A 23,533-nucleotide genomic window follows, 5' to 3' on the forward strand; every position below is an offset into this window, starting at 1 on the left:
ATAAAATATGCAAGTAATGGATATTTGATAGGATCCTGACCGTTAGCAGTTATAACAGTTTAGTCCTTTGGCTTATTCTCGGTATTTTCCTTTATTTTAAGCATAATCTTTGGTAAACACAGCCTGGCAATTTGATAATCTGACAATCAGCTGACATCTTAGAATTGAAAATTTAACAGGGAACTTTTAGGGTCGTTCCCTTAATTGTTGAAATTTTCTGTTGCATTTTCAACAGTTCAGCAATTCAACAGTTTAGGGAATACCCTGAATATTTTCCCACAAATTTTCCGATCGTTCCTATGGCAGCTATATGATATAGTCGTCCGATTGTGATAAAATTAAATTCGAAACTCAAAACTAATTAAAAAATGTTATTTCCAAGTGTAGAAGGTTATAAGTTAAAAAACGCCGAAGCTATAAATTGTTTCATATTATTTTCCCACCAATTTTCCGATTGTTCCAATAGCAGCTATATGATATAGTCGTCCGATTTTAATAAAATTTAATTCGAAACTCAAAACTAATTTACATAAGTCGAATGGCATCCGTCGAAACAGATAAAGTGGCCTTCCAGGTATTGTGAAAGCGGTCAAGGGACGACTTTTCTCATCGAGTTCCACTTGCCAGAACGCATGTTTTAAATCGATGCTGCTGATGAAAATCGTCTCACCTACCCTGCTTAAGATCGACTCCATGTTTTGTAATCCTACACTGTCAGTGTGTTCAGTTTCCTTGCGTCTAAGCACAGCCTATTCTTTCCAGGTTTCTGTACCAGCATCGTTCGGTTGTTCCAGGGACTTTTACTTAATTCGATGACTCTTAACCGTAGCATTTCATCAACTTCTGCGAACAGCAGTTGTTGTTTCGCCGGAGAAACTGGAAAGAATCTCTCCTTTACGGGTACGGCTCCTTCAACTTACTGGATCGAGTGTTCTTCTACCTTGGTACGTCCTAATCCTTGACTTTCGTATGTCAGAAAACGTCCTTTCGCTTCTTCCAGCTGCTCAGTCTGTTCGGGGGATAGGATATGTGCCTCTATCGGTTCTCCTTTGGCCATAAATTCGGATTCCACCTGGTTTAAGGATTCTACACCCACCACCTCTGGTGCCAATTCGAATTTCCTCTAGAAATCTATACCAAGGTACAATTTTTGCTTCAAGGAAGGCCAAAGGAGTATCGGCAATCGATGTGTTAACCCATTATACGATATGTTGGGTTGAATCTTCCGCACTAGTATCGATTGTGAACTCTCTAATCATAGTCCTAACCTTTCCACTGTTTCTAGGCAACCTTCCCCAAGCAAGCTTACTGATGCCCCCTAATCCAAGAGACCCACGACCTCCAGGTCTTCTATCTTGACTTGTGCGAATGGTCTATTGTCGCCTTCCACCGCAGCTCTGATGGCCGAACAAATCATCCTTCTTTCTGCCTTCCGCTGCTGACTTCTCCTACGGGTTCTGGCAATTTTTGGCGAAATATTCCGGTCTGGATGATGTTTCCCAAATATTCGGTATGCTATAGGTTCACGTTTCGACCATTTAATGGTATGTACTCGTTTATTTATATTTATCAGAATCTTAGCTATCCTTATCATTAGGCATGCAATGTGTCGAGGCTTTCACTTGTTCGTGGCAAACGGATTGGAGCGTGGTTCCTCGTTCTTGCCCAAGCTCCTCCCACCGTTTCCCGTTTGGCATCGAGTACATCCTGGAGTCCTCACACCGGGAGGTCCAAACTTGAAGTAGAATACCGATTCACACGCGTTGAATGGATGTCCCACGGTTCCACAATTCCAGCATGTAAGTGGCTTTCGTTCCCTGTTGTTCTCCCAGTGTCTAGCTTATGCCTCCACTTCTTCTTGTTCTCCAGGTAAACTCTCTTCTCCGACTGATTCCGGACAAAGCTCATCTATCCTCGGACGATCCTTATATCCCCGGTGAGTTTCGAGGTTGCTTGGATGTCGGGTCCATCGAGTCGCCAATATTCTCTCCGCATCGTGGCATTCATGTCAGAGTTGATCCAGGTTTGTGATCTATCTTTATCAGGTCGAAGTCGAAAAACGGCATCTCTAGTCGAGATCGGAGCGCTAGCATAGTCTGTATGTGCACCTAGATGGGTTCTCCTGGCTTCTGCTTCCGTTCTCGCAGCTCATACTCTCGCTCGAAGTTGGATCGGTGACTCCGAAACTGTTGTTGTAGTGCGAACTCAGGTAAGTCCATTCTTGCTTCTCCGTCGACCTCACGTACATCCAGTACCATTCCTTGGCTTGTCCTTCCACTAATACATGAAACTCTCTTAGGACCTCCTTACACGGCACCTTATACGACCTTTAAATATGTTCGAGGCGGAATATAAATTCGGACACGGAACTTAGCCCCCACTTCCGCAGCTGGCCGACTTTAAACGCTATATCGCCTACTGCCCCGCTTGACCGACGCTGGATTGAAGTTGTGCTGTGTCCCACCGTTTCCAGGACCATGTTCTGGCGGCGTCGTGTGAGACCCATTCCACCTTCTTGGTTCCTGCTCCGTCGACCAGGCGGTTTGCCGATACCCTTTTGATGCGTGACGATTCATCTCCTGCTTCTCGGACAGCGCCCCAGATGTTGGCGGCGGGAATTCCAAACGGTGACGTACTCCCGGCAGTATGATTGGCGGAGGCTGCTGGAGCATCCTCGGATCGAATGGTGGCATCTGATTCGGATTTGCCCTCGGCTGCTCTGCAATGACTTGAGGTGGCTGCATATGCGTCCCCGAAGAGGGTATTTGGCCCTGTCCAACTTGTTTTATTTGAGCCTGCCAGGCTGCGTTTTCCGGAGTCATACTTGCTGGTCCCCTATTCCGAATGAACTCCAAACTTCTCCTCAATTTTCTTCCGATTTGAACTCTATCCCTATAACTATTTGGCATGTCCTAATTCTTTTCTTATTTATATTTGTTTTTTCCTCTCTCTTCAACTTTTTTTAATATGGGGGGATGAGACGTATCTATTTATATTATCCACTAACTTTTCTCTCCTTTCCTTCAGTTCCTAATCCGTTCGTGTCACTTTTTTATAATTATTTAAACGATTTTACTAACTTAATTTACTCTTCATCTTTCACCCTCTACTTGAAATTTGCTGGGTATCGAAGTCACACTTTATGCACAGTGTACATGGACCACACCAACTCCAAGCACAGACAACAAATTTAGATAAGTTATTAAAAATTTTCTTTACCACAGACAACATATTAAAAAGATAATTGTTTTCTTTTTATTTTAGCTACTTCTGAGCTTCCTAGCCTGGCTTCGCATGTCCCGTATTTACTCGGTCATGGGTCCACTTCTAGTCGGTCTTCACTTTCTCAGCAAGGATTGTGCTCAGCAGAAAGGACCTTTCGGAATTTTACTCACTGTGGCTACGATGAGTTCGACCTTTTTCGTCTGCCCACGGTCCAAACAGCTAGTTTCCGATGTCGTTTTCTATTGCCACTTTCCCTGGTGAGTGTTTACCTTTTACGTTAAGTTTGCATATTTTACTTTTATTGCTTCCATTTCATTAATTTTCTTATATTTTCATTGGGCGCCATTTGTCGTGTCCTGCTTTTCGCGCAGTGTAGATGCCGGCTAGTCATCGAATGTCCCAGGGAGGGGAGCAACCAAAAATATTGTCCACGTAGCAGACACAACAAAATCAAAACGGAAATTCAAATTTGGACAACAGCAATCTTCACGACGGATTTTCGAACATCTGGACTGGACACACAGCTCTAATCGCGGTCCTGGAATCCCACCCAACCATGACTGCATCCTTCAACATTTTTTTGGACAAATCTGCCAATTCTGCTTTGTGGGTCGTACTACCTCGCCTAAGCCATCTAACCCCCCAACACGAATTTCTACTCACACGAATTCATTTCGCTATCACCTTATATTTCACAACTTTCTCTTAAATTCTAACATTTAATAAGCCTACCTATGGTACCGAACTTTCACATGGAAAACATTTATATGTATAAATAGATAAATAAGTAACAATAAATAATATTTCAGTAGTTTTTGGTTTGCGTAAATAAATAAATAAAATTAATAATGATTTGAATAGATATAAGTTGGAATAAATTAGTTTGGGCAGTCTCGTTTTTAGTTTAATTTTCCGCTTGCTGATTTTTTTTTGCCGCTCGCAGTTTTCAGGAACAACTTTTTAATTTTCGTTGGCAAATATAAATTTAAGAGCGAATAAAAACCTGTGGCCACCTGGAATGAGTGGCCAATTTTCTTTGCTGAAAATTTTGATCTCCTCCTGGTGGCTGGTTTTCGTCTCTCCTTATATAAATCTATCTTCCTGATCCAGGCTTTTCCTGTAGAAAATAAAGTGCGTTTATAAAACTCTGGCAATGCTGGCATGTACTTTAGTGTCATCTCGCTCTTACGAAGATGGAGCATCGACAATGTATGATAATTGTATTCTCCGTTTATGTTAGTTGCAAATAAACTCTTCATGTGAACGCACGCACGGCGGCTTCAATTATAAGATTTGCCAGCTCAATAGGTTATGGGCCCAGGCACGGTTAAATCGGAAGAGTGCTTAAAAGCTAGGAACACTGTGTAACTCATAAGACAAATATGAGTGGTCTATATCAAATAGATAAGTTAGAAGACAATAACTATGATTCGAGGAGCATACAGATGCGATCTGTGTTGGTGCATTCTGGGATGTGGAGTGTAACGTCCGGAGAATTGACTGCTACAAATGCTCCTGAAGGCGTCAATTGGAGTGCACAAGATCAAAAGGCTTTGGCGACAATTACATTAAGTGCAAAAACATCGTAGTTGGCATACATAAAAAATTGTCAATATTCGTCAGAAGCATTGGGAAAGCTAAAAGAAGTGCATCAGGCTCGTGGTCCGGTACGGACCCTGCAAGCAAAAGGGCTATATTTCTATCGCCTGTCGTCCAGGAGTCACTTCTTAGTAACTTCTGCGCGATAGAAAGACGATAGTACACATTTTACAAAAACAAAATGAATGGAAAAAAACAAGCCATAAAAAGAGGTCGCGGTAATTTTCCGTTACCCCTTTTTTTCTGAAAATTTTTTGGTCTTCCTTTTGACCTACGCTATTATCGTTGCGCGATTTGTCTGTGTACAGCGTGGTTTTGTATAAATTTTGCGCGTTTTAAAAATATTGCTTTGTTTTTTTCTAAATCTTATTAATTGCTTAACATATTTAAATATCCCCTTTAACAAAGGGTGCGAAATTAAGTGCTTATCGTGAGCTGTACGATTATTTAAAGCTATTTACGGACAAGCTAGCTGTGGACATTACTTGGCGTGTAACTGCGGATCCAACGATTCTCAACATAATTCATTGTAAAAGGTAATGTCTTCTAGTTTACTTTTACTTTGACTGAACAAAAAAAAAATTTTGTTTCTGTTTCCTTTAGAAATGGTTATTAATAAATTTCTTATGTCGACGGAGCTGGACCTAAATAACATTGTTCCGTGTATACAAGCGGACAAAGCCCTTATACAAATAATAAATGCAAAATATTGAAAGTATAAATAAATATGTTTTTATTCAAGTTTTTCCAATTGGGAAAGACTCTTCTAGATGTCTTCTACAAGCAAATGTAAAGTCTGGAGTAACTTCCAGAAGTGACTACGGTGACACTTTTAGAAGTTAAGTCGGCGATATCCCAATCGGATCGCGGAAATGACTCCCGTCGGGAAGAAATGTGACACTTCGGCGGCACTTCTATGAGTGACTTCGGCGACACTTCCAGAAGTTACTTCGGCGATATCGCATTCGGATCGCGGAAGTGACTCCCGTCGGGAAGAAATGTGCCACTTCGGCGGCACTTCTATGAGTGACTTCGGCGACACTTCCAGAAGTTACTTCGGCGATATCGCATTCGGATCGCGGAAGTGACTCCCGTCGGGAAGAAATGTGCCACTTCGGCGGCACTTCTCGGAGTCACTTCGGCGACACTTCCAGAAGTGACTTCGGCGACACTTCCAGAAGTAACGCAGAAGTGACTTCGAGAAGTGTCGCCGAAGTGGCACATTTCTTCCCGACGGGAGTCACCTCCGCGACCCGAATGCGATATCGCGGACGATCGTTTTCATCTTCTCGAAGTCACTTAATAGTGCCTTCCGCGATAAAAAATGCTTGCAGGGGAAGGTACAGTTGTACAAGAAGTTGCTTGGAAAGCGAATGGGACATGGCCAAAACATATACAGTTATCTTAACGAATTCCTGGAAGTTCTGGATGGTCTAATTTCAGTTGGAATTGACCTAAATAAGGAGCTACGCACAATTGTTTTACTGTCGAGTCTTCCAGAACAATTCGAAAATTTCGTGGTGGCTATCGAGACCAGAGATGAATTGCCCTCGTTTGAAACTCTCTGCATTAAGCTCAAAGAAGAAGGCGAATCGCAAATGAGCAGGATGACAATACCAAGGCATTTGTCGCAGCACAGAACAAAAATTCTTATACGAACACGAATGGGCAGAATAAAAGAAATAATTTCGTCTGTTTCAAGTGTGGCGAGCGTGGACATGTAAAATCCCAGTGTCCACAAGCGGTTGAAAGAGACAACCATATTCGCACGACGACCAACAGTGGGTCGAATCGACAGTGCAGCTTGCTAAATGCGTAGGACGCCGGCAATTTTCAAAAGTCGATGTGGTGTTTGGACAGTGGGGCGACAAGCCATATGTGTTGTGAAAGATAGCTTTTCACTAAATTCGAAAAACACACAGAGATGATTGGTCTTGCCAATGCTGGTTTCCTTGAAGCTGAAGGAAAAGGTGATGTAAAGTTTCAGACAAAGCTGTGTACATTTACTTTGAAGAACGTGCTTTATGTTCCAAAAATGCATGGCAATTTTATGTCAGTAAGCAGTTCGGTGAAAAACAGGTGCACGGTGAATTTCGGTCTGCAAAACGCAAAGGTCATGCAGGACGGCGAATGCATTGTCAGTGCCAACAGAATTGGCAATCTATACTTGTTTCAAAGCACAAACAGCAAATGTTTTTCCGCCACTGCAACTGACGGCGTTTTATTGCACAAGAGATATGGTCACATAAATTTTTCTAGTCTAAGGGAAATTTTTTCGAAAGGTATGCTGCGTGGTGCGGAAAATATAATTCTTTCACAGGATGTCAAGTGTAGGACTTGCATACTCAGCAAAATCCACCAACTACCGTTTCCAGCAGCTACCGCCAACAGAGCCACAGAGCTTTTGAAGCTGATACATGCAGATGTATGATGCCCGTTTCCCACACAATCGCTGGCGGGATCGATGTATTTCCTGACATTTATTGATGACAAGTCCAGAAGGATTTTTGTGTATTTCTTGCGCAAGAAGGATGAAGTCCTATCAAAGTTAATGGAGTTTAAGAATCTGGTTGAACGGCAGACAGATAGAAAGCTGAAATTTCTTCGCACGGACAACGGGGGAGAATTCGTCAACAAAGAGTTCGATGACTTTCTTCGTCATCAGGGTATCGGTAGGCAGCTTACCATAGCTTACACACCACATCAGAATGGAGTCGCTGAGAGGGCTAATAGGACATTAGTGGAAATGTCTAAATGCCTACTCGTGCAGTCAGGATTATGCGAATCCTTATGGGCTGAGGCTGTTAACACAGCTGTTTACTTACGAAATCGTTCTCCAACCAGCGCAGTGAATTGCATGACACCAATAGAATCGTGGACTGGTAAGAAACTATGTATAAATCATCTAAAGGTATTTGGTTCTATTGCAGTTGCTCTGGACAAGCGTCCATGAAAAGGAAACAAGTTTTAACCAAAAGGCAAGGTGTATATAATGGTTGGGTACTCGGTGGCGGCTAAAGGGTATCGTCTGTACGATTCAACTACGCGACTAGTAGTCGAAAAAAGAGATGTCCTATTTGACGAAAATCATGATAAAGCTGTTTTTGATCTTTTTCCGGAGGCTGATAGGATTGGTCACGATTCAAGCGACACTGGTGGAGATGACAGCTCTAGTGAAAGTTCCGATCAGGTCCAGAGTGCCTCAGAACCTGACGAAAAAGACAAGGACGAAAAGGACAAGAACGAAAACGATGAGGATACAAAGATTGAGGAAGAAAAAGATGACAAAAAGGAGATACGTATAGGGCCTGGACGGCCGAAGCTCATCCGGACTGGCAAGCCTGGTCGTCCCAAAAAGCAGTACAACATCCTAGGTGCTTTAATGACAAAAGATGTCCCGATACCAGCAACATTTAAAGAGGCTATGAGCAGTCCGTTTGCATCCGAATGGCGTGATGCTATGCAAAGGGAATACGATTCTCTTTACCAAGAAATCAGCGTGTGATCGGATGCAAATGGGTATTTAACGTCAAGCGCGACAAGGATGGCCAAACAGAACGTTTCAAGGCACGTCTGGTTGCAAAAGGATGCTCCCAGCAATACGGCGTTTACTATCAAGGGACTTCTCTCCAGTTTGCAGGCTAGAGAGTGTGCGTTTTATATTAGCCTTAGCAACAGAGCTCGGTCTGTATCTGCATCAGATGGACGTATGTACAGCGTACTTAAACAGCGACCTTAGTGAGATGGTATACATGAAGCAACCGGAGGAGTATATCGATCAGAGTTTGCTTCTCAAGAGGGCGATATACGGATAAAAGCAGTCAAGAAGGGAATGGAATTCCATGCTTGACAGTACCCTGGTTAAGCTCGGCTTCATTGCTTGTGAGAACGAATTATGTCTTTAAAAGCAGACTGGCAATGGAAGCCTCTCGCTAATTCTTGTATACGTTGATGACATCCTGGTAGCCTGTCAGTCAAAAGAGGATCTGCTCAGAATCAAATCGAGTATCTCGAAGTCGTTCGAATGCGTGGACAAAGGCTCACTAAACCTTTTCTTGGGCATGGAGATAGAGCGTGAGGGAGAGCTAGGAGCAATTTCCCTGGGACATTTGCAGTATATAAAGGATCTACTGCATGCACACGGCATTGAAAATTGCAGACAGGCTGCCACACCAGTGAATGCAGGATACCAGGTAGCTTGCACTAGCAATCAGTGCAAAAAGATTGATCCAACTCTATACCAGTTTGCTGATGGCGAGCTAATGTGGCTTGCACTTACAACCAGGCCGGACATTTTGCACTCCCTTTCCAAACTGCCTCAACGGAATCAGGATCCACATACCGAACATCTGGCCGGTATCAAGCATGTATAAAGGTATCTGGCATCAACAGTTGACATGAAGCTACACTACATGCAGTGTGGTCAACCCTTTCTTGGATACGTAGACGCGGATTGGGCCGGTGACAAAGTCGACAGGAAGTCATATACCGGGTACACCTACTTCCTAGCTGGAGGTCCAATTTCTTGGCGATCTGAAAAGCAGCGAAGTGTCGCCCTTAGCAGTACCGAAGCGGAGTATATGGCGCTATCATCAGCTTGCAAGGAGGCCATTCTGATGCGCAGACTGATAAACGAAATTGGCTGCGCAGACGAGCAGACTCCAATCATCCTGTACGGTGACAATTTGAGTTCCCAAGCTTTGGCCAAGAATCCAGCTCATCATTCCAGAACAAAACATATTGATATACGCTATCATTTTGTAAGACAAGTTGTCAAGGAACGTCAAGTTTTGTTAAAGTATAAATGTACTAATGAAATGATTGCTGATATTTTGACCAAAAATCTCCCAAAGAAAAAATATGTAGAATTTACTGAGATGTTACATTTAACTTAGATTTTCATTTTTGTAAACATGAAAGCATTGAGGAAGGGTGTAGAAAATAAAATTCGTTTACAGAACTCTGGCAATGCTGGCATGTACTTTAGTGTCATCTCGCTCTTACGAAGATGGAGCATCGACAATGTATGATAATTGTATTCTCCTTTTATGTTAGTTGCAAATAAACTCTTCATGTGAACGCACGAAATATTCTATAAATATTTAAACTCCACTCACATCAACAAGTTTTTTTTTTATCACTCACTGGGTAGGAACTTGACTTCTTGTAATATTATTTTTTTGCCAACTGAACCGTCTGCGACTACTTATTTTCGCCCTTTAATTACCCTTGCTTGTTTCTCTCTTCGCCAAAAACCACTCAAATTTTTCGGATTTAAGCTTCGGTTCATTTGGGAGTTATCCGGTTTAAGGAACCTGTTTGTGCCTAACAGAAGTAGACAATTCCGAGTAGGAGGTAGGAGGTAGGAAGTAGAACAGCGGCTTTATGAGATGCGTTGATAACTGATTTATTCTTCATTTGGTACATGTTAATATACTACTTGGAACACGGAAGTTTAGTGTAATGATTAGTGAAGTAAGCCTTATTCTAAAGTAGGTAGGTAGGTCAGGGAGTTTTGATTATGGTAGCTGTTTGTGTAGTTGGCTTGGCAGACACTGCAAAATGTGCTGACTGCATTGGCGGGTCAGTGTGCCGTTGAGTCGGTGAGACGGTGAGTTAGTGAGACATATAATATGCTGATCAGGAATTCTCATATGCAGTGGGGCGGTTCATGTTTGTGATTCAGGTCATTCACATCTTCTTGATGCTGCTTAACACTCCCCTTTGCGATAAAATTGACATTACCGTGGGGACTGACTGGGATTACCGTGCCCTCTTAGAACTTGATCTTTTGGCACGTCTGTGGTATGTGGACCTTCTGCAACAAAACTAAGATATTTCTCGGTTAAGTTTAGAAATGTTGAACAAAAGTCAGACTTCTTGTATGTTTTAAGTCGATGAGAAGTCGGTTCTATATTAATTGGTTTATCTTTTGCATTATAAAGTTTAGTCAGCTGCTATGAACTATTATGTACAGCGGTTGATTCTCGATCGGACGAGTCAGTGTCGCTAATTCTTGATTGGCTACATGTATCTTCAGGCTCCACTATTTTATGATCCATCAATGCTAAGTTCGTTAAATAAATCCCTTCTTCATCGAGTGAAATCTCATTCTGCCGTTTGCTATCTTCAAAATGATTGTCATTCATCGGATTTTTATCTTTCGTTGGTTCATACGCAGCGTTCGGTCCTGCAAGATCATTTCTGTCTTCTACCAGAATAGGGTTGATTTCCATATCAGATGAGATTTCTTTATCGAGAAAACCTGTGATTACATAACCAAGCCGTGTGCCTTGGGCCAACGGTCTATTAGGTCCTAGTTCAAGAAGTTCACCAGTTATTAAACTTGAAAATACTTCAACCCCTCAAGTTAGGACAATGGGTCCTGGTTGCCGAAAGTCAGGATCTGCTAACGGCAGTCCCTCGGGAATATTAAGATCGGTTGCAATCGGTACTGACGGTTGGTCTGTAATGACTGTGGGCATAACAAATACCTCTAAGAGTGTTTCAAACCCTGATGTACATGATGGGAGCTTTAGTTTTGATCTGATTGCTCTCGATATTTTTCCTCCGATTCCAGATATTTCAATCGATGACATTTCCTTAAGAGATAGCAGATCTGCCATCCTCCTTGAGATAAGATTCACCTGTGATCCACCATCTTTTACAGCGCGACATGTTTGTAGGTGACCCGTTGGCCCTTGTAATGATACCTTAGCGGTCGCGAGCAGAGTAAATCCTCTAGGGTTGTCGTAGCCCGCAATGGTTACTGCGCCGGCCACTGGATTGCTAGTCGGTCCTTGGTGTAACAGTGAGTGATGCCGTTGCTGGCAGACTCGACAAGTGGTTGGTGATCCACAGTTTTCAACCTTATGAGCTGTAGACAAACCATTTGTGCATGCTCCTACTTGAAAAATGGCTTGGCGCCGTGCTTTGGGGTCCATTTGCTGGACTCGGCTACATGCTCTAAGATTATGTTGTCCTAGCTGACAAATCATACAGCTCTCTTCGTTGTGAACTAACTGATGGCTGACTGTTGCTGTAGGTTGAGCGCTTATCGGCTCCGTTGGTGCATCCGCTGAATTTTCCAGAGCAGCTAGAGACTGCTGGTCTAGTTTTCTTCTGATAAGAAAACACAGGATTGGATCCTAGGATTTTGTGCTGACATCGAGGGTTTTAAGAGTACTCATCGAGTCATGTAAGTCCCCTAGTTGGCGCGAGGAGCCGTCTATAGGCTTATGGTCAATAATTTTTGCTATGGCGGCGAATACTAGTATTTTTCCGTTTTGGTACCTGGCCTTCAAACGCAACCAGGTGTCGTCATAGCCACCCTGTGAGAAGGCTGTGTCTGTCAAAACGTTCCTCGCTTCACAACGAAGCTAACTCTGTAGAATACGTAGTTTTTGACTGGCGGAATATGTTTTATTATGTACCAATTCCACAAAGAGATCATGGAACCGTGGCCAGTCTAGATACTCGCCGTTGAACTCCGGAATGCTAATTGGCGGAAGTGCCAAGTTTTGGCTCAGTGTCGCGTCGTTTTCTCGAAGCAGGTTTATTTCGTATTCGTATACAGCAGTACCGAAGCGGAGTATATGGCGCTATCATCAGCTTGCAAAGAGGCCATTCTGATGCGCAGACCGATAAACGAAATTGGCTGCGCAGACGAGCAGACTCCAATCATCCTGTACGGTGACAATTTGAGTTCCCAAGCTTTGGCCAAGAATCCAGTTATACGCTATCATTTTGTAAGACAAGTTGTCAAGGAAGGTCAAGTTTTGTTAAAGTGTAAATGTACTAATGAAATGACTGCTGATATTTTGACCAAAAATGATGATGATACATTTAAGTTAGATTTACATTTTTGTAAGCATGCAAGGAAGGGTGTAGAAAATAAAATGCTTTTACAGAACTCTGGCCATGCTGGCATGTACTTTAGTATCATCTCGCTCTTACGAAGATGGAGCATCGACAATGTATGATAATTGTATTCTCCTTATATGTTAGTTGCAAATAAACTCTTCATGTGAACGCACGAACGGCGGCTTCAATTATAAGATTTGCCAGCTCAATATATCCCTCACGGAATATTCTATAAATATTTAAGCTCCACTCACATCAACAAGTATTTTTTTATCACTCACTGGGTAGGAACTTGACTTCTTATAATATTATTTTTTTGTCAACTGAACCGCCTGCGACTACTTATTTTCGCCCTTTAATTACCCTTGCTTGATTCTCTCTTCGCCAAAACCCACTCAAATTTTTCGGATTTAAAGTTCGGTTCATTTGGAAGTTATCCGGTTTAAGGAACCTGTTTGTGCCTAACCGAAGTAGACACTTCCGGGTCACACCGCGGAACAAGGGGGTAATGAGCACTTGTCGCCGGCACGGTTACTGCGATGCCGGACCACAGGCGATGCGGAACTGCGCTGAGGTTGAGCTAACGTAGGTTAGCTGCTAGTGGAGATAGTGTATTACGAGCCCTATTCCCAGAGGTAGGAAGTAGAACAGCGGAGTTGATAACTGATTTATTCTTCATTTGGTACATGTTTATATACTACTTGGAACACGGAAGTTTAGTGTAATGTTTAGTGAAGTAAGCTATATTCTAAAGTAGGTAGGTAGGTCAGGGAGTTTTGGTTATGGTAGCAGTTTGTGTAGTTGGCTTGGCAGACACTGCAAAATGTGCTGACTGCATTGGCCGTTGAGTCGGTGAGACGGTGAGTTGGTGAGACATATAGTACGCTGATCAGAAATTCTCATATGCAGTGGGTACTATTGAGCGCCTGGTACTGTTCCCAACTTGACTACTGCTTGATTTGTTGGGTGTGGTCATGTTGAGCACCTTTGGGTAGGAATGAACTGCAATGAACTATTATGTACAGCGGTTGATTCTCGATCGGACGAGTTAGTGTCGCTATTTCTTGATTGGCTACATGTATCTTTAGGCTCCACTATTTTATGATCCATCAATGCTAAGTTCGTTAAATAAATCCCTTCTTCATCGAGTGAAAGCTAATTCTGCCGTTTGCTATCTTCAAAATGATTATCATTCATCGGATTTTTATCTTTCGTTGGCTCATACGCAGCGTTCGGTCCTGCAAGATCATCTCTGTCTTCTGCCAGAATAGGGTTGATTTCCTTATCAGATGAGATTTCTTTATCGAGAAAACCTGTGATTACATAACCAAGCCTTGTGCCTTGGGCCAACGGTCTATTAGGTCCTAGTTCAAGAAGTTCACCAGTTATTAAACTTGAAAATACTTCAACCCCTCAAGTTAGGACAATGGGTCCTGGTTGCCGAAAGTCAGGATCTGCTAACGGCAGTCCCTCGGGAATATTAAGATCGGTTGCAATCGGTACTGACGGTTGGTCTGTAATGACTGTGGGCATAACAAATACCTCTAAGAGTGTTTCAAACCCTGATGTACATGATGGGAGCTTTAGTTTTGATCTGATTGCTCTCGATATTTTTCCTCCGATTCCAGATATTTCAATCGATGACATTTCCTTAAGAGATAGCAGATCTGCCATCCTCCTTGAGATAAGATTAACCTGTGATACACCATCTTTTACAGCGCGACATGTTTGTAGGTGACCCGTTGATCCTTGTAATGATACCTTAACGGTCGCGAGCAGAGTAAATCCTCTAGGGTTGTCGTAGCCCGCAATGGTTACTGCGCCGGCCACTGGATTGCTAGTCGGTCCTTGGTGTAACAGTGAGTGATGCCGTCGCTGGCAGACTCGACAAGTGGTTGGTGATCCACTGTTTTTAACCTTATGAGCTGTAGACAAACAATTTGTGCATGCTCCTACTTGAAAAATGGCTTGGCGCCGTGCTTTGGGGTCCATTTGCTGGACTCGGCTACATGCTCTAAGATTATGTTGTCCTAGGTGACAAATCATACAGCTCTCTTCGTTGTGAACTGACTGATGGCGTAGTGTTGCAGTAAGTTGAGCGCTTATCGTCTCCAGCATGCAAGCGCGCCGCTCAATAAACGTCAGTACACACCTTAAAGTTGGAATTTCCGTTGGTGCATCCGCTGAATTTTCCAGAGCAGCTAGAGACTGCTGGTCTAGTTTTCTTCTGATAAGAAAACGCAGGATTGGATCCCAGGATTTTGTACTGACATCGAGGGTTTTAAGAGTACTCATTGAGTCATGTAAGTCCCTTAGTTGGCGCGAGGAGCCGTCTATAGGCTTATATATAGGTCAATAATTTTTGCTATGGCGGCGAATACTAGTATTTTTCCGTTTTGGTACCTAGCCTTTAAACGCAACCAGGTGTCGTCATAGCCACCCTGTGAGAAGGCTGTGTCTGTCAAAACGTTCCTCGCTTCACAACGAAGCGAACTCTGTAGAATATGTAGTCTTTGACTGGCGGAATATGGTTTATTATGTACCAATTCCACAAAGAGATCATGGAACCGTGGCCAGTCTAGATACTCGCAGTTGAACTCCGGAATGCTAATTGGCGGAAGTTCCAAGTTTTGGCTCATTGGCGCTTCGTTTTCTCGAAGCAGGTTTATTTCGTATTCCTCGTATAATGTGTGAAATTGAGCTAGCTCTGCTTCTGCCAGAGCTGCGGCCCCAGGTGTGCTGTCCAATTCGTTGTGGGCTCGCCTCAGTAACGCCCAGGTGCCTTTGTAGGGCTGGGGTGACAGTTGGGGCGTTCGAGGCTAATGTTAATGATGACTCCAATTCGTTGCATATTCTCTGCAACTGTCGGATCACCGTTTCAATTGCAGAATCTCCTTTGACTTGATCTTTTGTTATACCCTTGCAGAGGGTATATTGATTTCAGTCAGAAGTTTGCAACGCAGTGAAGGAGACGTTTCCGACACCATAAAGTATATATATTCTTGATCAGCATCACTAGAGGAGTCGATCTAGCCATGTCCCTCTGTCCGTCTGTCCGTCCGTCCGTCTGTCCGTCCGTTTCTACGCAAACTAGTCTCTCAGTTTTAAAGCTATCGGAACCAGCCGGATCGGACAACTATATCTTATAGCTCCCATAGGAATAATCGGAAAAAAAAATGTTAAAAAATTATATCTTTGGTGTTTTTTAACATATTACCTCCTTTCCTTGGAAATAACACTTTTTAATTAGTTTTGAATTTCGAATTAAATTTTATCAAAATCGGAAGACTATATCTATAACTGCCACAGGAACGATTGTAAAATTGGTGGGAAATTAATATGAAACAAATTATAGCTTCGGTCTTCCTTAACATATAACCTCCTACGATTGGAAATAACATTTTTTAATTAGTTCTGAATTTCAAATTTAATTTTATCAAAATCGGACGACTATATCATATAGCTGCCATAGGAACGATCGGAAAATTGGTAGGAAAATAACATGAAACAAATTATAGCTTCAGTGTTTTTTAACATATAACCTCCTACGCTTGGAAATAACATTTTTTAATTAGTTCTGAATACCGAATTTAATTTTATCAAAATCGGACGACTATATCATATAGCTGCCATAGGAACGATCGGAAAATTGGTAGGAAAATAATATGAAACAAATTATAGCTTCGGTGTTTTTTGACATATTATCTTATACTATTGGGAATATCATTTTTTGTGTTTTTAAATTTAATAATTATAGCTGCAAGGGTATATAAGCTTCAGCTTGCCGAAGCTAACTTTCTTTCTTGTTGTGATCTTGATGTTGGCCAAAATTCGTCTTGAGGCCTTCGGAAGCCCGCTTCCAGCCGGCATGTTGTCCAGAAAGGTATTCTGATATTTTTCGACCAGCTCCTTAAGTGAAACTACTCGTAAGAGTACTCACTTCCAGTGGGTAATGCCGCTTGCTGGACTTCTTCATCTAGGTCGCAAAACTGCTGCCAGAGATCGTTTAACTGATTTAGCTTACCGGAATAATAGCCGTCTCGGTGGCGTCGGTCGGCAGAATCCTTGCCATAATTCTTTATGAGCTGTTGGATTTTCCCTTGCATGTCGTTTTGGGTGTCTAGTTATAGGTTGTGTAAATCGATTCTTGTGTGAATTGTTTCCTCTATGAATGAAGTAGACATATTGTGTGTCTTGGAAACAAAAAAATCCTGTGAAGCCGGATAAAGCTGTGTGTCCTGTGAAGCTGAATGAAACTGAGTATCCTGTGAAGCTGGATGAAGCTGACGTTCCTGTGACGCTGGAAGAAGAAGCGTATCCTGTGAAGCTGGATGAAGCTGTGAGTCCTGTGAAGCTGTGAGTCCTGTGAAGCTGGATTAAGCTGAGTATCCTGTGAAGCTGGATGAAGCTGTGAGTCCTGTGAAGCTGGATTAAGCTGAGTATCCTGTGAAGCTGGATGAAGCTGAGTACCCTGTGAAGCTGGATGAAGCTGACCTTCCTGTGACGCTGGAAGAAGAAGCGTATCCTGTGAAGCTGGATGAAGCTGACGTTCCTGTGACGCTGGAAGAAGAAGCGTATCCTGTGAAGCTGGATGAAGCTAAGCATCCAGTGAAGCTGGATGAAGCTGACCTTTCTGTGACGCTGGAAGAAGAAGCGTATCCTGTGAAGCTGGATGAAGCTGACGTTCCTGTGACGCTGGAAGAAGAAGCGTATCCTGTGAAGCTGGATGATGCTGACATTCCTGTTACACTGGAAGAAGAATCGTATCCTGTGAAGCTGGATGAAGCTGATGTTCCTGTGACGCAGTCACAGGTTCAGCCTTTGATGGGAAGGGGGTTGCTTAAGTGTGATCCTTTGTAACGATGGTAACGATGGTTACTGCGTTGCCGGACCACAGGCGATGCGGAACTGCGCTGAGGTTGAGCTAACGTAGGTTAGCTGCTAGTGGAGATAGTGTATTACTAGCACTATTCCCAGAGGTAGGAAGTAGAACAGCGGAGTTATGAGATGCGTTGATAACTGATTTATTCTTCATTTGGTACATGTTTATATACTACTTGGACCACGGAAGTTTAGTGTAATGATTAGTGAAGTAGGCTATATTCTAAAGTAGGTCAGGGAATTATGATTATGGTAGCAGTTTGCGTAGTCGACTTTGCGTAGTTGGCTGACACTGCAAAATGTGCTGACTGCATTGGGGGGTCAGTGTGCCGTTGAGTCGGTGAGTTAGTGAGACATATAACATGCTGATCAGCAATTCTCATATGCAGTGGGTGCTACTGAGCGCTTGGTACTGTGCCCAACTTGGCTACTGCTTGATTTGTTGGGTGTGGTCATGTTAAGTACCTTTGGGTACGAACAGTCTCCCCCCCATTGAGGAGTACCCTCAATTAAGCCGTGATGTCGGTCAGCCCTTGACCGAATTGTATAGGAAGCACCTAACAAATCATTGACCAAGGTGGATCTTTCCTTCAACTGCGGTTCACGTTTATGATTCAGGTCCTTCACATCTTCTTGATGCTGCTTAACACTCCCCTTTGCGATAAAATTGACATTACCGTGGGGACTGAAATTGTGCCCTCGTAGCACTTGATCATTTGGCGCGTCTATGGTATGTGGACATTCTGCAACAAAACTAAGATATTTCTTGGTTAGGTTTAGAAATGTTGAACCAAAGTCAGCCTTCTTGTAGGTTTTAAATTGATGAGAAGTCGGTCCTATATTCATCGGATTTTTATCTTTTGTTGGCTCATAAGCAGCGTTCGGTCCTGCAAAATCACCTCTGCCTTCTACCAGAATAGGGTTGATTTCCGTATCAGATGAGGTTTCTTTATTGAGATAACCTGTGATTACATTACCAAGCCTAGTGCCTTGTGCCAAAGGTTTATTTGGTCCTAGTTCAAGAAGTTCACCGGTTATTACACGAGAATACACCTCAGCCCCTAAGGTTAGGTCAATGGGTCCAGGCTGCCGAAAGTCAGGATCTGCTAATGGCAGTCCCCCGGGAATATTAAGATCGGTATCAATCGATACTGACGGTTGGTCTGTAATGACTGTGGGAATAATAAATACCTCTATTAGTCTTTTAAACCCTGATGTAACTGATGAGAGCTTTAGTGTTGATCTAATTGCTGTTGATATTTTTCCTCCGATTCCAGATATTTTAATCGGTGACCTTTCCTTAAGAGATAGCAGATCTGCCATTCTCCTTGAGATAAGATTCACCTGTGATCCACCATCTATTACAGTGCGACATGTTTGTAATTGACCGTTGGGCCCTTGTAATGAGACCTTCGCAGTCGCGAGCAGAGTATATTCTCCTACGTTGTCGTAGCCTGCAATGGTTAGTGAATGATGCCGTTGCTGGCAGACTCGACAATTGGTCGGTGATCCACAGTTTTCAACCATATGATCTGTAGACAAACAATTTGTGCATGATCCTATTTGAATAATGGCTTGGCGCCGTGTTTTGGGGTCCATTTCCTGGAAACGGCTACATGCTCTAAGATTATGTGGTCCTAGGTGACAAATCTTACAGCTCTCTTCGTTGTGAACTGACTGATGGCGTAGTGTTGCTGTAGGTTGAGCGCTTATCGTCTTCAGCATGCAAGCGCGCCGTTCAATAAACGTTAGTACACTCCTTAACGTTGGAATTTCCGTTGGTGCATCCGCTGAATTTTCCAGACCAGCTAGAGACTGCTGGTCTAGTTTTCTTCTGATAATAAAACACAGGAGTGGATCCCAGGATTTTGTGCTCACATCGAGGTTTTTAAGAGTACTCATTGAGTTTTTGATAGTGTCATGTAAGGCCCTTAGTTGGCGCGAACAGCCGTCTATAGGCTTATAGTCAACAATTTTTGCTATGGCGGCGAATACTAGTATTTTTCCGTTCTGGTACCTGGCCTTTAAACGCAACCAGGTGTCGTCATTGTCACCCTGTGAGAAGGCTGTGTCTGTCAAGACGTTTCTCGCTTCACCACGAAGCGAACTCTGTAGAATATGTAGTTTTTGACTGGCCGAATATGGTTTATTATGTACCAAATCACTGTCGATTTAGCGTCGCTTGTGAACGGTTGTGTTTACTCTTGTGCTCTGAATTTTTGTCTATTCTGTGATTTTTTGCGAGTGTTTTGTGTTTGTTTATTAACAAAGCTTAGTCTAACCGCTGGGTTAGTGTGTTTAGTGTTTTTTACTAGATCTCCCAGTGATTATAATTATTTTAACATTTATATTAGATTTGTTTAATCTCCTAGCTTTGTTAGTGTAATTCTTATACTCACTAAACTTGCTAAAACTCTTTGATTCTCACTCTCTCTCCCGCTCTATATTACAACTGTAACTTAAACTCTCTCTGAACCTGCCAAATTTCTGGTAGACTTTTGGTGTGCTATTCTCTTGTCTCTCTCTCTCTCTCTCTCTCTCTTGCTTGCTTTACATTGTAACTGTTCCTGCGTAAAGTTGTCAGTGTCCCACAAGCAACGCTCAATCGATAGAAGATTTTTTCTCTCGTGCTCTCTTACATTTAAATTATTACGCGATCTCGTGCTCTTATTTTTTTCGTGTTTTGTGCCTTTGTGTGCCTGGAATTTGATCCCAGTGCCAAATTTACTCGAGGTATTTTTCATATATTATTTTATTTTATTTAATTTCCTTAAAATGGCTCTTGTCTGCTCTAAGAAAAATTGTACTCTTTCGTCTTCAACTAAAGACCCTTTTTTTTCTGCTGGCTCTGCGAGTCGATAATGCACGTTAAATGCGCAGGATTTACTGGTAGAGTCAAAGACTTCATTGATCAGAATTCTGGACTCATGTGGTCATGTGGATCCTGCAAGGAAATGGTTGTTGAGATGAGCGGCTTTATGAAGCAGACTCGAGACAGCCTTTTGAATCTCTCTGGTGCTTTTAAACAGCTCAATGAGGGGTTCAATTCCGTTTGTGCCCAATTTAATAATAAAAAATTACTAACTGAGTCGCCTAAACGTAAAAAAACCAGCTTAGCGGCAGTTAATACGGTCACGGTATCCACCCCTAATGCGAACTTGGTGGCTGCAGCAGTCTCTGTTGACACTGTGGTAAGTGAACCTACTGCGCCTATGGATACAGCTGTTTTAGGTGAAGTCTCTGCTTCTCAAAGTCGGGTGGTAAAAAAACCTTCAGTGCCGGCTACGGTGCCGACCGTACCTATAGGTACAGAAGCTACCGTTTCTGGCTCTCAGCTTAGTGAGGTGCAATCTGCTGCTGGGGGACGTAAGAAATTATCAGTTGTTCCACATAAAAAACAATTATTTGTTTCGAGATTCACCCCAGATACCACATCTGAGGATGTTTTGGAATTTATTCGTGAAAAATTCCCATCCGAGAATATTTCAGTGGAACAATTTAGATTTTCATATGCTCGTAGTATATCGTCGTTTAAAATATTTGCTCCGCCTGATGTGTTTAAGGTACTACTTTCTGAAAGCTTTTGGCTTAATGATGATTTAGTAATAAAAAATTTGTTCCCAATAAACCGAGAACAAATAACAGACCTTCCACTGCGCCAAAAAACTAAAAAGTTTATTTTTGGCTTATCAAAATGTTAGGGGACTAAATATGAAGCTACCCAAGCTTTATGCTGACTCCTCTGCATTTACTGCTGATATTTTGGCTTTTACGGAAACTTGGCTGAAACCAGAGATATCTGACAATGAAGTTCTGTCAAACAATTTTAATGCCTATAGGACCGATCGCCCCTCACGTAGGGGAGGCGGTGTGCTGATTGCCGTTAGCACTAGCCTAACATCCGAGAGAATTCACTCTGATACTCCTAATGAAATTGAATTTGTTAGTGTTAAAGTTTCCTTGCAATCATTCTCAATATTTGTTACATGTTCCTATATTCCATCTGGCTCTGATTTAATAATTTATGAGCACCACCTGTCTGTGATAAAATCTGTTCTATCCCTTCTTTCTAACAGTGACCTTTTGATTGTTTTGGGTGACTTTAATCTCCCTGATATTTCTTGGTCTCCTCCTACTGACTCACTAGTCGCTATACCTCTATCCGCCCATGATTTTGTAGATGGTCTTCTAGAATTATCGTTACAGCAAGTAAGCTTTATACGGAATTCATTAAATAGACAACTAGATCTTGTGTTTGTTTCAGACCCGTCTGAAGTCACGGTATCTAGAATTGACGCTCTTGTTGTACCTGAAGACCGATATCATCCAACAATGGAATTGACAATCTGCCTCCCATGCGTTGATACCCTCTCTCCTTTAGTTTCTCAAACTAAAGTGAGATGTTTCCGAAAATGTAACTATAAAAAACTTAACGACATGATTTCTCAATATAATTGGACAGAATTGTACAATTGTATGGATATTGAAAGTGCCACTGAACACTTCTATATAGTGTTAAATACCTTTTTTAATGAATGCGTTCCTGATAGGTTTCCTTCAAAGACAAACAGGCCACCTTGGTTTACCAATGCGCTTCAAAGACTTAAAAACCTTAAGACAAACACTTATAAAAAGTATAAGAAATCGGGTAAGCCATCTGATTTTTCGAAATATGTGGTGGCTCGATCGGATTTTAATTTTCTCAATAGTCATTGCTATTCTATGTATTGTATTTAAGTCGATGTAAATTTGAATTTTCAAATGATCCGAAGCAGTTTTATAACTTTGTCAATGCCAAGCGTAAGTCGTCAGCATTGCCTTCATCGGTACGTTTTAACTCAATGGAGGCATCGACGGATTCTGAAATTGCTGATTTATTTGCCGAGTTTTTCCAAACTACTTATAGTTCGGCTGCTTGGTCAAATTCTAACTACCCTAATCCCATAAATAAGGCAAATTGTATCTTTACCCCTGAAATTACGGAAATTTCTCTCGTAAGAGACTTAGAAAAAACAACGCCAACTTATTCTCCCGGTCCTGATGGACTCCCCGGGTGTGTGCTTAAGTTTTGTGCGTCAACCATATGTAAACCGATTCTTAAACTTTTTAATTTGTCTTTTTCATCGTCAGTTTTTCCTACTATCTGGAAGGACTCTTTTATCATTCCACCCAAAAAGGGTGCGAAGGCGGATGCCCAGAATTACAGAGGTATTTCTAAATTGTCGGCAATTCCTAAAGCATTTGAACGTATTATTACTTCTCATTTGCAACATTTATGTTCCTCGCTAATATCGCCGTGTCAGCATGGTTTTGTTAAGCGAAGATCGACCACCACCAACCTTCTGGAATTGTCATCTATTGTAATAAATGGATTTAAGAATAAAATGCAGACTGACGTTATATACACTGATTTTAGTAAGGCCTTTGACTCTGTCAACCATTCTCTTCTCTTATTCAAATTAAATCAGCTTGGGTTTCCATATAATCTATTAACTTGGATTTCAAGTTATTTGAATGGTAGGACTCAGAGGGTTTTATTCAAGAACGCTGCCTCAAAACTGATCTATGTGACATCTGGAGTGCCTCAGGGTAGTCATTTGGGCCCTTTGCTGTTTACTTTGTTTATTAACGATCTTCCCTCTATCATAACACACTCTCGTGTACTAATGTATGCTGATGATGTTAAGCTTTGTTTATCACATAATGATATAGCGTCGGGTTTCAACTTACAGTCAGATATTGATTGTTTTCAGGGATGGTGTAAGTATAACCTTTTAAATTTGAACTGCCTTAAATGCAACGTTATGACTTTTCATAGGGGTACTCCTACTTTTGTTAGTTACTCTCTTCAAAATACGCCACTCGACCGTATATATTCAGTTAATGACTTAGGCGTTCTTTTGGACCCAAAACTTAAATTTGACTGCCACATAATGTCCACTGTCAGCAAGGCCATGAGTGTTCT

General features: G+C 42.1%; 1 long non-coding RNA gene across 1 annotated transcript; it reads left to right on the top strand.

The window, feature by feature from the left end:
• The first annotated feature begins 265 nt into the window (after positions 1 to 265).
• On the top strand, positions 266 to 4,043 carry LOC139354006 (uncharacterized). Its single transcript, XR_011605071.1, has 6 exons — positions 266 to 1,544; positions 1,598 to 1,799; positions 1,870 to 1,936; positions 2,046 to 2,209; positions 2,300 to 3,482; positions 3,602 to 4,043. It is a non-coding gene; the product is annotated as an uncharacterized lncRNA (long non-coding RNA).
• Positions 4,044 to 23,533: the final 19,490 nt, after the last annotated feature.

Source organism: Drosophila suzukii (assembly GCF_043229965.1).
Source record: "Drosophila suzukii chromosome 2 unlocalized genomic scaffold, CBGP_Dsuzu_IsoJpt1.0 scf_2c, whole genome shotgun sequence".
In the NCBI taxonomy this organism is placed as follows: domain Eukaryota; kingdom Metazoa; phylum Arthropoda; class Insecta; order Diptera; family Drosophilidae; genus Drosophila; species Drosophila suzukii.